We start from the raw sequence: 12,961 nt of genomic DNA, 5'->3' as shown, positions 1-12,961 counted from the left end.
AATTCCTCTTCAAAAGCATTGAATGCCACGTGAGTCTTGGGACACCTCGGTGGTGGGAAAGACGCTATTGAAATGCAATTTCTTCCTGTAGGAGAAAGATGTAACAGAGCTGGGCCAGTCCATGCTGGTATCCCTGTGGCCCGAGAGACACACTCACACACACACACTCACACTCTTTCACACACACACACGCACTCACACTCTCACACACACAAACTCACACACACTCACACAAACTCACACACACTCACACACACACACGCATTCACACTCTCTCTCACACACACACACTCACACACTCACACTCATACACACATCCACACACACACGCTCACACTCACGCTCACACACACATACACACACTCACACACACTCACACACACACACTCACGCACACACACTCACACACGCACACTCACGCAGCACACACACACACTCACGCACACACTCACGCACACACACTCACACTCACACACACACACACACACACACTCAAGCACACACACTGACACACACACATGCACACACACACATTCATACTCACACACACACATTCACACTCACACACACACACTCACGCACACTCTCAATCACTCACACATACTCACACTCACACTCCTCACATACACAAACACACTCTCATTCACACACACAAACACACTCACGCACGCACAAACACACACAGACACACACATTCTCACCCACACACTCTCACTCACACATCCTGAGCTAGTGTGAGGTAGTAGTAGGAGGGGGTTGATCAGTGAGTGCGTGGAGGCTGAGGACTGACAGCGATCATTCCTGAAGCTGAGCCAGCCCCTGGCCAACTGTCAGTCTGTACGGTCTGAGGATTTAATCAATGCTCCAGCAGCAAATCACTGTCAGCTGTATCGATCCTGATAGCAGCCCCAGTCAAACACACCCTCTGCCACCGGGCCAGCCTGTATTAGGCAATCCTGCAAGAACACCCCACCCTTTCATCTGCATGGCACCTGTCACCTCCCCAGCAAGCCCAAAACACTTTGCAGCCGATTGTAACTTGGGAAATACAGTGACCATTTTGCACAACACTACCTCCCTCACTGCCAACCTGGGAATAGCGTGGGTCTTCCTCACTACCACCCTGGGAATAGCGTGGGGTTCCCTCACTCCCACCCTGGGAATAATGTGTGCCTCCCTCATTACCACCCTGGGAATAGCGTGGGTCTTCTTCACTACCACCCTGGGAATAGCGTGGGGTTCCCTCACTCCCACCCTGGGAATAATGTGTGCCTCCCTCACTCCCACCCTGGGAATAATGTGTGCCTCCCTCACTCCCACCCTGGGAATAATGTGTGCCTCCCTCACTACCACCCTGGGAATAGCGTGGGGTTCCCTCACTCCCACCCTGGGAATAATGTGTGCCTCCCTCACTCCCACCCTGGGAATAACGTGGGGCTCCCTCACTCCCACCCTGGGAATAACGTGGACTCATATCTCTACCATGAATGTAAAAACGCCCATTATTTCCTTGAGCCCAGTCGCTAGGGAATAGATGAAGATAAGAAATAGGAGCAAGAGTAAGCCACTTGGCCCATCGAACCTGCTCTGCCATTGACTGAGATCGTGGCTGACCTGATTGTAGCATCACCTTCACTTTCCGACTTAGTCCCGTCAAAACCCTCGATCCCCTTATTGATCAAAAATCTGTCTAATTAGGACTGAATTATATTCTCCCTCACCCCAGTGTTCTCCAGGGAGGATTCCCAAAGACCAACTAGAATCATAGAATCCCTACAGTGTGGAAGGAGACCATTCAGCCTATAGTGACCTTTACTCCCAAACCCATCCTATCCCTGTAACACTGCATCCCCCATGGCTAACCCCCACCCAGCGTGCACATTCCTGAGAACTATGGGTAATTTCCAATGACCAATCCACCCTGACCTGCACACATTTGGACTCTGGGAGGAAACTGAAGCACCCGGAGGAAAGCCACGCAGACACGAGGAGAATGTGCAAACTCAACACAGACAGTTTCCCGAGGCTGGAATCGAACCTGGGTCCTTGGCGACGTGAGGCAGCAGTGCTAACCACTGAGCCACCGTGCCGCCCCAATCTTTAGAGAGGAGAAATTATTCCTCATCTCTGTCAGAAATAGGATGGTGGGGTGTGTTATTCTGAAACTGTGAGCACTCTTTCTAGTCTCCCCCCATAAGGAGGAAGTGCCCTGTGAGCATCCCCTCATCAAGCCTCTCAGAATGTGTTTCAATCTGACCATCCCTCCTTCCAAGAAAATCCAATAAGTCCAGGCTCCTTGTGGTGCCCCAGTTAATACTGCTCCCTCACCTGTCATTACTGTAATCAGAGGGGCAGGTCATTACTATATCACTCTGTGTGGAAATGTTCCCTGAATGATTGAAAATCTGGTTTCTAGAAGGACACTAGTCCGGAGTACCTAGGAGCAGTTTTGGTTCCTTATTTAAGGAGATATCATTTAATTGGAGGCAGCTTGGAGGAGGTTCAGTAGGATGGTCCCCGGGATGGACCAAAGGTTAAACAGGCTGGGTCTCTACTCCCTGGAGTTTCGAAGAATGGGCGGTGATCCCATTGAAACATCTCGGAGTCTGAAGGGGTTTGACAGGGTGGATGCTGAGAGTGTGTTTCCCATCAGGGGAGAGTCTCAGAGCAGAGGGCACAGTCTCAGAATAAAGGGACAGCAATTTAAGGCTGAGATGAGGAGGAATTTCTTCTGTCAGAGGGTTGTGAATCTTTGGAACTCCTTGTCACAGAGAGAGCTGTGGGGGCAGAGTCTATGTGTATGTTTAAGGCTGAGATCGAGAGATTCTCGATCAGTCGGGGAATCAAGGGACAAGGGCAGGAACGTGGACGTGAGAATCAACCACGATCCCATTGAATGGCAGAGCAGGCGCGAGGGGCCGAATGGCCTGCTGCTGTTCCCATGGTCTTATGGACAGAATCACAGAAGGAGACCATTCAGCCCATTGCTCCAGCACTGAGTCTTCAAACGAGCGTCATTCTCTCTTGCTGGTCTCCTGCTTTACCTCCAGACCCCTGCACACCATTTCAATCTAATGCCCCTCTTGAAGGCCTCATTTGGATTTGCCTCCAGCACATTTCCAGGCAGTGTATACCACCCTCTAAAGACTGGCTGGGTGAATACGCTATCTCTCATATCGCCCTTGCTGCTTTGTCCAACACCCCATTGAATCTGGAGGCTGCTGGATTATAGTGAATGCAATTTCTCAAATGTAGCACTGCCCGGATCTCATGGCCCTGCAGGAGAGGGTGGGGACCAGGCCTGGCTTCCTGTTGACTTGTGAAGATCTTTATCAAACACTGACAGCAGTTGTTATAGAATCCTGACCTGCCCCACTGCTAGATTCCCTTGTCAGAGAGTCGTAGAGTCATAAAGATGTACAGCATGAAAACAGACCCTTCGGTCCAACCCGTCCATGCCGACCAGATATCCCAACCCAATCTAGTCCCACCTGCCAGCACCCGGCCCATATCCCTCCAAACCCTTCCTATTCATATACCCATCCAAATGCCTCTTAAATGTTGCAATTGTACCAGCCTCCACCACATCCTCTGGCAGCTCATTCCATACACATACCACCCTCTGCGTGACAAAGTTGCCCCTCAGGTCTCTTTTATATCTTTCCCCTCTCACCCTAAACCTATGCCCTCTAGGTCTGGACTCCCCCACCCCAGCGAAAAGACTTTGCTTATTTACCCTATCCATGGCCCTCATAATTTTATAAACCTCTATAAGGTCCCCCCTCAGCCTCCGACACTCCAGGGAAAACAGCCCTAGCCTTTTCAGCCTCTCCCTGTAGCTCAGATCCTCCAACCCTGACAACATCCTTGTAAATCTTTTCTGAACCCTTTCAAGTTTCACAACATCTTTCCGATAGGAAGGAGACCAGAATTCACGCAATATTCCAACAGTGGCCTAACTAATGTCCTGTACAGCCGCAACATGACTTCCCAACTCCTGTACTCAATACTCTGACCAATAAAGGAAAGCATACCAAACGCCACCTTCACTATCCTATCTACCTGCGACTCCACTTTCAAGGAGCTATGAACCTTGTCATTGGTGGCCTTTCGAGAGCGGAAGCACTCAATGTATTTCAGAGTCTCTCCTACACCTTACAAAGAAGGCCTGGATATTTGGCTGATGGACCAGGCACTGTGTTCAGTTGTCCACGAACTCTTTCCTTTCTCAACTCCTGATGGTCAAATCCTCCCAGACAGGACGGAGAGGAATAACTTCCAAGGTAATGTGAAGCCCGCCCTGGCGGAGCGGCATTCTCCACTTCCTATGGGTGGCACGGTGGCACAGTGGTTAGCACTGCTGCCTCACAGCGCCAGAGACCCAGGTTCAATTCCAACCTCAGGCGACTCTCTGTGTGGAGTTTGCACATTCTCCCCGTGACTGCGTGGGTTTCCTCCGGGTGCTCCGGTTTCCCCCCACAATCCAAAAATGTGCAGGTTAGGTGAATTGGCCATGCTAAATTGCCCATAGTGTTAGGTGAAGGGGTAAATGTAGGGGAATGGGTCTGGGTGGGTTGCGCTTCGGCAGGTCGGTGTGGACTTGTTGGGCCGAAGGGCCTGTTTCCACACTGTAAGTAATCTATAATCAAAGTTAGTGACCAGGAGGAGCTCACTCCCAAATCTTCAGAATAGCCAGCACAGTGCGAGGCATGAAATCCCGAGGGAAGAGGCAGAGGCCAACAGGGAGCAGACAGGGAAAGGAAAAGAAGTCAAAAACAGGATCAGGAGCTATTCAGAATCCAATGGTTCCTCAGTCACTCCCAAAGATCATGGTGGGCCCAGTCCAGGCTGTAATCCCCTTACACAAAGTCCTACAGCACGGATACAGGCCCTTCAGCCCAACCCGTCCATGCTGACCAGGTTTCCCAGCCCAACCAGTCCCATTTGCCTGCATATGGCCCATATCCCTCTGACCTTTCCTATCCATGTACCTTCCTTTGAAATGCTGTCACCTTCCTGATATCTCAGAAACCCTCGCACCTCTGCTTTAGGTATTTACAGTGCTCCAACCTCCACCGTGTTGGAAAGTAGAGAGTTCCCTTTTCACCACCTGCCGTGGGTGGGATTTGAACCCATGGCCCCCAGGACATTAGACTGGGGCTCTGATTACTAGCCCAATGACTTCACCACTTCACCACCATCCGGAAAGAAAGCAGACCCTGCCCTCCAGATACCACCAGCCCACAAGATGTCCTGGCCCATGTAGATATCAGAGTCATAAAGCCCAGCGTGGGGTGGATGAGGGGACACTGAGTACATTTAAGAAGCAGACAGTTTTTAATTAGTAATGGGTTAAAGGGGTATGGGGGGGTGGGGAGGGGGAACTGGGGTTGAAGCCAAGATGAGATCTGCCATAAGCATATTAAACAGTGGAGCAGGCTGGAGGGGCTGAATGACCTACCCCAGCTCTGAGTTGTTATGAGTCAGCAATCAGAAACCCATATCCCCCTGAGGGACTGCCGACAGGTACAGCTGTTTGTGGGATCCTGCTGCACCCAGATTGGCGATAGAATTATAGCAACCGCATTTCAACAAGTTATGTCATGTCAGGTGCTTTGCACTGGCACTGTAAAGGGCACTATAGAAATGCAAGTTCTTCCTTTCCTTGGCCGTACAGCCTGCTAAATCCGCTCTGTCATGGGACCGGGAACAGAGACGAGAACAAGTCTGAGGCCCGAGCAGCTCAGCAAAGTCAAGCTTTGATATTTTGGCTTGAGATAGCCACGATGCGTCATGAGATTATTTGCAGGAATCCATGCTGAAGCATTAGTTCAGTCACTTCCTGTTGGGTCATTAACCTGTTTCACCAGAGATCTCTGGTTACCAGGGACTAGTCACCTCACATGAGCCCTGTGCTGAAATATGATAGCAGTCAATTCCTGTCAGTGTAATGATCTGCCGAGAGAAAGATCCATTTATTACAAAGTCATGAACTAACAGCTTTCACTTGGAACATTCTGCTGAGCAGGAACAGTTCCTGGATGAGTGTGTGTGTGTGTAAATGACCCTGGACTGTTCCCGACAACACACTCTGTGGGATTCATGATTTGGAGACACCGGTGTTGGACTGGAGTGGACAAAGTTAAAAGTCACACAACACCGGGTTATAGCCCAACAGGTTTAATTGGAAGCACTAGCTTTCGGAGCGACACTCCTTCATCAGGTGATTGTGTGAAGGAGCGTCGCTCCGAAAGCTAGTGCTTCCAATTAAACCTGTTGGACTATAACCCGGTGTTGTGGGATTTTTAACTTTGTGGTAGCTGCAAATTCCTTTTAGTCATTCAGGGGATGTGGGCATCACTGGCCAGGCCAGTATTTATTGACCCAGAGGGCAGTAAAAAATCAGCCCCATCACTGTGGGTCTGGAGTCACATGTAGGTCAGACCACTCAAGGATGGTATATTTCCTTCCCTAAGGAACATTAGTGGAACCAGGTAGGAGTTTCTGACAATGGATTCATGGTCATCATTAGACTCTTAATTCCAGATTTTTATTGAATTCTAATTGCACCATCTGCTGTGGCAGTGTTCAAACCCATGTCCCAGAACATCAGCTGGGTCACTGGATTAACAGCAATAATACCACTCGGCCATCACCTCCCTTCATATGCACAGCATCACAGAATTATTACAGGGCCAAAGGAAGCCATTTGGCCCATTGTGTCTGCACTGGCTCTATTCCCTAATGGCAATCTCCTGTCTTTTCCCCAGCACACCATTACCATCCAAAAAAACACTCCAGCCAATGCACTCTTGAATGCCTCAATTGCACCTGTGTGACAATGTTGTGGCTGTAAGAGGTGTGTGTTGTTTTGATTTCCTTGAGAGAGGGATTGGGGGACAGGTGTCAAACAGTCTATGAGGAGATAAGCAACTTATAAAGCCTTGGGAATTTTTGTAAATGCTGGAACAATAGAAGCAGCCTGAATGGGTGTGATCAAGCTCACACCCACAGTACCAGGGAGTTTTAGAATATAGAGCATAGAAACGTACAGCACAGAACAGGCCCTTTGGCCCATGATGTTGTGCCAAGGATTATTCCTATTCTAAAATAAAATAACCTAACCTACGCATCCCTCAACTCACTGCTATCCATGTGCATGTCCAGCAGTCGCTTAAATGTCCCCAATGACTCTGCTTCCACTACCACAGCTGGCAACACATTCCATGCATTCACAACTCTCTGCGTAAAGAACCTACCTCTGACGTCTCCTTTATACCTTCCTCCTCATATCTTCAAACTATGACCCCTCGTACCAGTCAATTCTGCCCTGGGGAAAAGTCTCTGGCTATTGACACTATCCAAGTCTTTCATTACCTTGTACAACTCTCTTCCTCCTTCTCTCCAGAGAGAAAAGTCCGAGCTTATTCAACCTCTCTTCATAAGGCAAGCCCTCCAGTCCAGGCAGCATCCTGGTAAACCTTCTTTGCACCCTCTCCAAAGCCTCTGTATCTTTCCTAGGGTAGGGCAACCAGAACCGGACACAAGATTCCAAGTGTGGCCTCACCAGGGACTTGTAGAGCTGCAGCAAAACGTCGCGGCTCTTAAACCCGATCCCCCTGTTAATGAAAGGCAAAACACCATATGCTTTCTTAACAACCCTATCCACTTGGGTGGCAACTTTGAGGGATCTATGTACTTGAACACCAAGATCCCTCTGTTCCTCCACATTGCCAAGAATCCTGTCTTTAATCCTATATTCAGCATTCAAGTTCGACCTTCCAAAATGCATCACTTCACATTTTCCAGGTTGAACTCCACATGCCATTTCTCAGCCCAGCTCTGCATCCTGTCTATGGCGCAGCCTGCAGTAGCCCTCTATACTATCGATGACACCTCCAACTTTTGTGTCATCTGTAAATTTACTAATCCACCCCTCAACCGCCTCATCCAAGTCATTTATAAAGACTACAAAGAGCAGAGGCCCAAGAACAGAGCCCTGCGGGACCCCACTCACCACTGACCTCCACGCAGAATACCTTCCATCTGCAACCACTCTCTGCCTTCTGTCAGCCAGCCAATTCTGAATCCAGATTACCAAATCACCTAAATCCCATACTTCCTGAATGAGCCTACCATGCAGAACCTTATTAAATGCCTTGCTGAAATCCATATACACCACATCCACTGATCTACCTTCATCGACCTGTCTTGTCACCTGCTCAAAGAACTCGAATAAGATTTGTGAGGCCTGACCTGCCCCTCACAAAGCCATGATGACTGCCTTTAATCACACTATGCTTTTCCAAATAGTTATATATCCTATCCCTCAGAATACTTTCCAAAACTTTGCTGACCACAGATGTAAGACTGACTGGTCTGTAATTGCCAGGGATTTCCCTATTACCCTTCTTGAAAAGAGGAACAACATTTGCCTCCCTCCAATCCTCTGGTACGACTCCCGTGGAGAGTGAGGAGGCAAATATCATCGACAGCGGCTTAGCAACCTCCTTTCTCGCTTCCCGGAGCAGCCTAAGATAAATCTGGGACTTATCAATCTTAATGCTTTCCAAAATTTCCAGCACATCAACTTCCTCAATCTCAATCCAGTCAAGACTGTATCCCAGCTCCTCAAAGTTTTCATTTACAACAAGTTCCCTTTCCTTGGTGAAAACCGAAGCAAAAAACTCATTTAGGGCTTCCCCTGTCTGCTCAGACTCCATACACAAGTTCTGTCCGCTATCCCTGATTAGCCCTACCTTCTCCCTGATCATTCTCTTATTCCTCACATATGAGTAAAATGCCTTTGGGTTCTCCCTAATTCTTCTTGCCAAGCCTTTCTCATGCCCCCTCCTGGCTCTCCTCAGTCCATTTCTGAGATCCGTTCTAGCAAGCCTGTAATCCTCTAAAGCTGTGCTAGATCCTTGCTTCCTCCACCTTACGTAAGCTGCCTTCTTCCTTTTAACGAGAAGTTCCTCTGTTCTCGTCATTCAAGGTTCCTTAATCTTACCCCTCTTTGCCTGTCTCACAGGCACAAATTTGTGCATCACTTGCAACAACTGCATTTTTCCAAAATCTGCCTGCCTATGAGATCTTCAATCTCTCTACTGCTTTTAGGGGGTCTGTAGAAAACCCCCAATGAGGTGACTGCTCCCGTGCTGTTCCTAACTCCCACCCATACTGACTCAGTAGACAAACCTTCCTCAACAACCTTCGTTTCTGTAGCTGTGATGCACTCTCTGATTAGCAATGCTACATCCCCTCCTCTTTCTCCCCCCTCCCTGTTCTTTTTAAATGTTCTAAACCCTGGAACATCTACCAAACATTCCAGCCCCTGTGAAACCCACGTCTCCGTTATGGCCACAACATCGTAGCCCCAAGTACTGATCCATGCTCTATGACCATCACTCTAATTTATGACACTCCTTGCGTTAAAGCAGACTTACTTTAACCAATCCCTTTGTTTCATCACATGAGAAACCTTCCCGATAGATTCACTACATCCTGTCACTGCCCCATCTTCAACTTTCCTCCTCCCCCCACCCCTCAGATATGTAGCTCTGGTCCCCACCCCCTTGCCAAACTAATTGTTAGTTTTCAGCAGCTATTGATGTTGGCGTCTTGAGGAAGTGGAAGTATTTCTCCCCCCTCTCGGTGACAGCCAAAAGCTGGGAGCTCTCTTCCTGTGCATGTGAGACAAAATCTGGTTCTGAATTTGCCTTTTGCCCAGGGCTGTGTTTATGGGATGTTAACATATTGGAACTGTTCATTAGTAATAGGCACTGTATCTATTATTCTGATAAATCTTTCAATAGAGTTAAGTTATTCCAAGTTCTCCTTTCTTAACAATAGTGTTTGAATACATTTTGCTGAACATCAAGTAGACTGACCAATCGAATTGCATCTGGAACACGGAATTTGACATTTCTTTTGAAATGAGAAAATGTTAGGGTCTGTGCTACGGTCTTCAAATGTTTTGAGGGGGTCTGGCCTGGTCCATAATACCTGCCTCCACCTACCTTTCCATTGATGACCAAGAGCAGATGAGCTCACCCACCGACCCAAGGACCCAGACTCTGTGTATTCCCAACGGAGCAGGTCAGGAATTGCAGGACTATCTGAGGGAGTGCTACCCTCCTGGCTGAGTCCCTTAGGTTCATTGTGGAGAGCAGAGACAGGTATTTCCCCAGGACCAACATCGATCGCTTAAAGCAACATCCGAACAAACCAGATGGTCAGGTTCATCTGGCATTGCTGGCATTTACTGGTGATACCAGCAGAAGATTGTTACAGCAGAAGTAATGGAGAAATGGAGCATTGAACTCCAATGTGAGGCTGTTCATGCAGAGTTCGGAAAACAGCTATCAGAGAGCCAGGCAAATACCCAGCTCGCAGCCAGGTTAAGACAGGTGGAGATGATTGAAATTGGTTTGAGACACGATGCTTCCTGAAGTGCAGAAATGTCAATTCGAGGAAAGTGTCTCAATGGGTCTGAGTAATGTCAGGTGTAAGGTTAGCCTGATAACTTGGTGTTCTGTGAGAGTGCGTCCTCTGATAGGGCAGCATGGAGTCCATGGTGAAACTTTAATTTCTGTACAGACATGGAGACATGTAATGAGTTATTACTGCGCAGATTCAACAATTGCATCTCTCTGTGTGTACCTGTGCTATCAATCACTCTCTACAGAGGCCAACAGTGAGTTCCCAATCGCTACTCTCAGTGTCAGTCCCAGCTCAGCATTTAGAGTCATAGAGATGCACAGCACAGAAACAGACCCCTCGGTCCAACCCGTCCATGCCGACCAGATATCCCAACCCAATCTAGTCCCACCTGCCAGCACCCGGCCCATATCCCTCCAAACCCTTCCTATTCATATATCCATCCAAATGCCTCTTAAATGTTGCAATTGTACCAGCCTACACCCCATCCTCTGGCAGCTCATTCCATACACATACCACCCTCTGTGTGAAAAATGTTGCCCCTTCGGTCCCTTTTATATCTTTCCCCTCTCACCCTAAATCTACGTCCTCGAGTTCTGGACTCCCCCCACCACAGGGAAAAGATCTTGTCTATTTATCCTATCCATGCCCCTCATGACTTTATAAACCTTTATAAGGTCACCCCTCAGTCTCCGACACTCCAGGGAAAACAGCCCCAGCCTGTTCAGCCTCTCCCCATAGCTCAAATCCTCCAACCCTGGCAACATCCTTGTAAATCTTTTCTGAACTCTTTGAGCTGAATACAAAATCAGAACTGAGAAACAGCATCCACCTCACCGTCTCCCTCCCTCAGTGCCTTCCTCCTTCAGTGCCTCCCTCCCTCACTGTCTCCCTCCCTCACCGTCTCTCTCCCTCAGTGCCCCCTCCCTCAGTGCCAGGGAAGGGGGCACTGAGGGAGGGAGACAGTGAGGGAGGGAGACACTGCGGGGGTGCACTGAGGGAGGGGACACTGAGGGAGGGAGACGCTGAGGGAAGGGTCACTGAGGGAGGGAGACATTGAGGAAGGGAGACACTGAGGGAAGGAGACAGTGAGGGAGGGTGACACTAAGGGAAGGGGACACTGGGGGGGGAGACACTGAGGGAGGAGACAGTGAGGGAGGGAGGCACTGGGGGAGGGGGGCACTGAGGGAGGGGGCACTGAGGAAGGGAGACGCTGAGGGAAGGGTCACTGAGGGAGGGAGACACTAAGGGAAGGGGACACTGGGGGGGGAGACACTGAGGGAGGAGACAGTGAGGGAGGGAGGCACTGAGGGAGGGGGGCACTGAGGGAGGGGGCACTGAGGTGGATGCTGTTTCTCAGAGGAGATGCTAAATTAAGGGCCAGAAAACCCGCTCAAGTGGCTGGAGAAGACAGAACTACTCCATGGAAGGGAAGGGGACATTTTAATAAGTTGTGTCACATAAGGTGACTGGGAAAGGTAGGACCTTGTGGTGGAGAATCGGGGAGCGGGGTGGGGGGACTCTGAGAGAAACCTATAAAATTCTAATGGTGCTAGGCCAGGTAAGCACAGCAAGGATGTTCCCAATGACCTTAATGTATTGACCTTGTATCCTTTAGACTGTGACCCCGTGGTGCTGGACTCCCTGGTGCTCAGGGACATCCTTACTGTCTTCACCCTGTGTACTCCCATTAGAATTTTATTGGTTTCTATGAGATCCCTCCTCATTTTTCTACAGAGCCCTAACCAATCCAGTATCTCTGCTTCTGTCAGTCCTGCCACCGGTCTGGGAAATTCCCTCCATCATTCCTCAGGTATGGGGACCCAAACTGCACAGAATACTCCTGGTACGGCCTCACCAATTCACTGCACAGTTCCACTGAGACATCCCTGCTCCTGTAGTCGAAGGCCTCCTGTTACATCCTTTAGCCAATACCCTGAGCAGCGGGTGCTCCTGTGGATAGATTGGCACCATGCACCCGACAGTATGGCTGTGAATTCACATCACGGCAACACCTACTGAGCCACGGAGAGAAAGTCTGATCAAAGCAACAAACTCGCGACTAAAGAAAGTTGTGTTTCTCTGTAGTGCCCCTTACTGAGGATGACACTCGCGTGCTGACAAATCAAAATATCACAAGTCAATACTTTGAATAAATGCGACAAATATCTTTCCACGACAGGACGTTCCAGAATCAGCACATTGAAACTGAAGTGGAATGAGGGATGGGTTAGGAGCCTTGCAATGAATAACAGTTAGGTTACATTTGACACACAAACATTTTTTTTGCAAAAAAACAAACATCAGTGTTAATAAAACAAAGCCTGGGTACAATTCTCCCAGCAATGCATCTTTCCTTTCTCTGCCTATGTAGCTTTCATTTAATGACAGATTTTTTTAACAAGAATAAATTATCTGTTATTTTGCACTTCTTCACAAAAGATAAATGATCCCCAAACAGCATTTATCTTATCCCAGCTCTAATTCAGCAATGTGGCATCTCCCAGCCAATCTGGGACCA

This window comes from Chiloscyllium plagiosum, unplaced genomic scaffold, assembly GCF_037043375.1.
Source record: "Chiloscyllium plagiosum isolate Xiang-an unplaced genomic scaffold, Cpla_swu_hap1 HiC_scaffold_33, whole genome shotgun sequence".
NCBI lineage: Eukaryota > Metazoa > Chordata > Chondrichthyes > Orectolobiformes > Hemiscylliidae > Chiloscyllium > Chiloscyllium plagiosum.
This window is presented reverse-complemented; position numbering follows the sequence as displayed.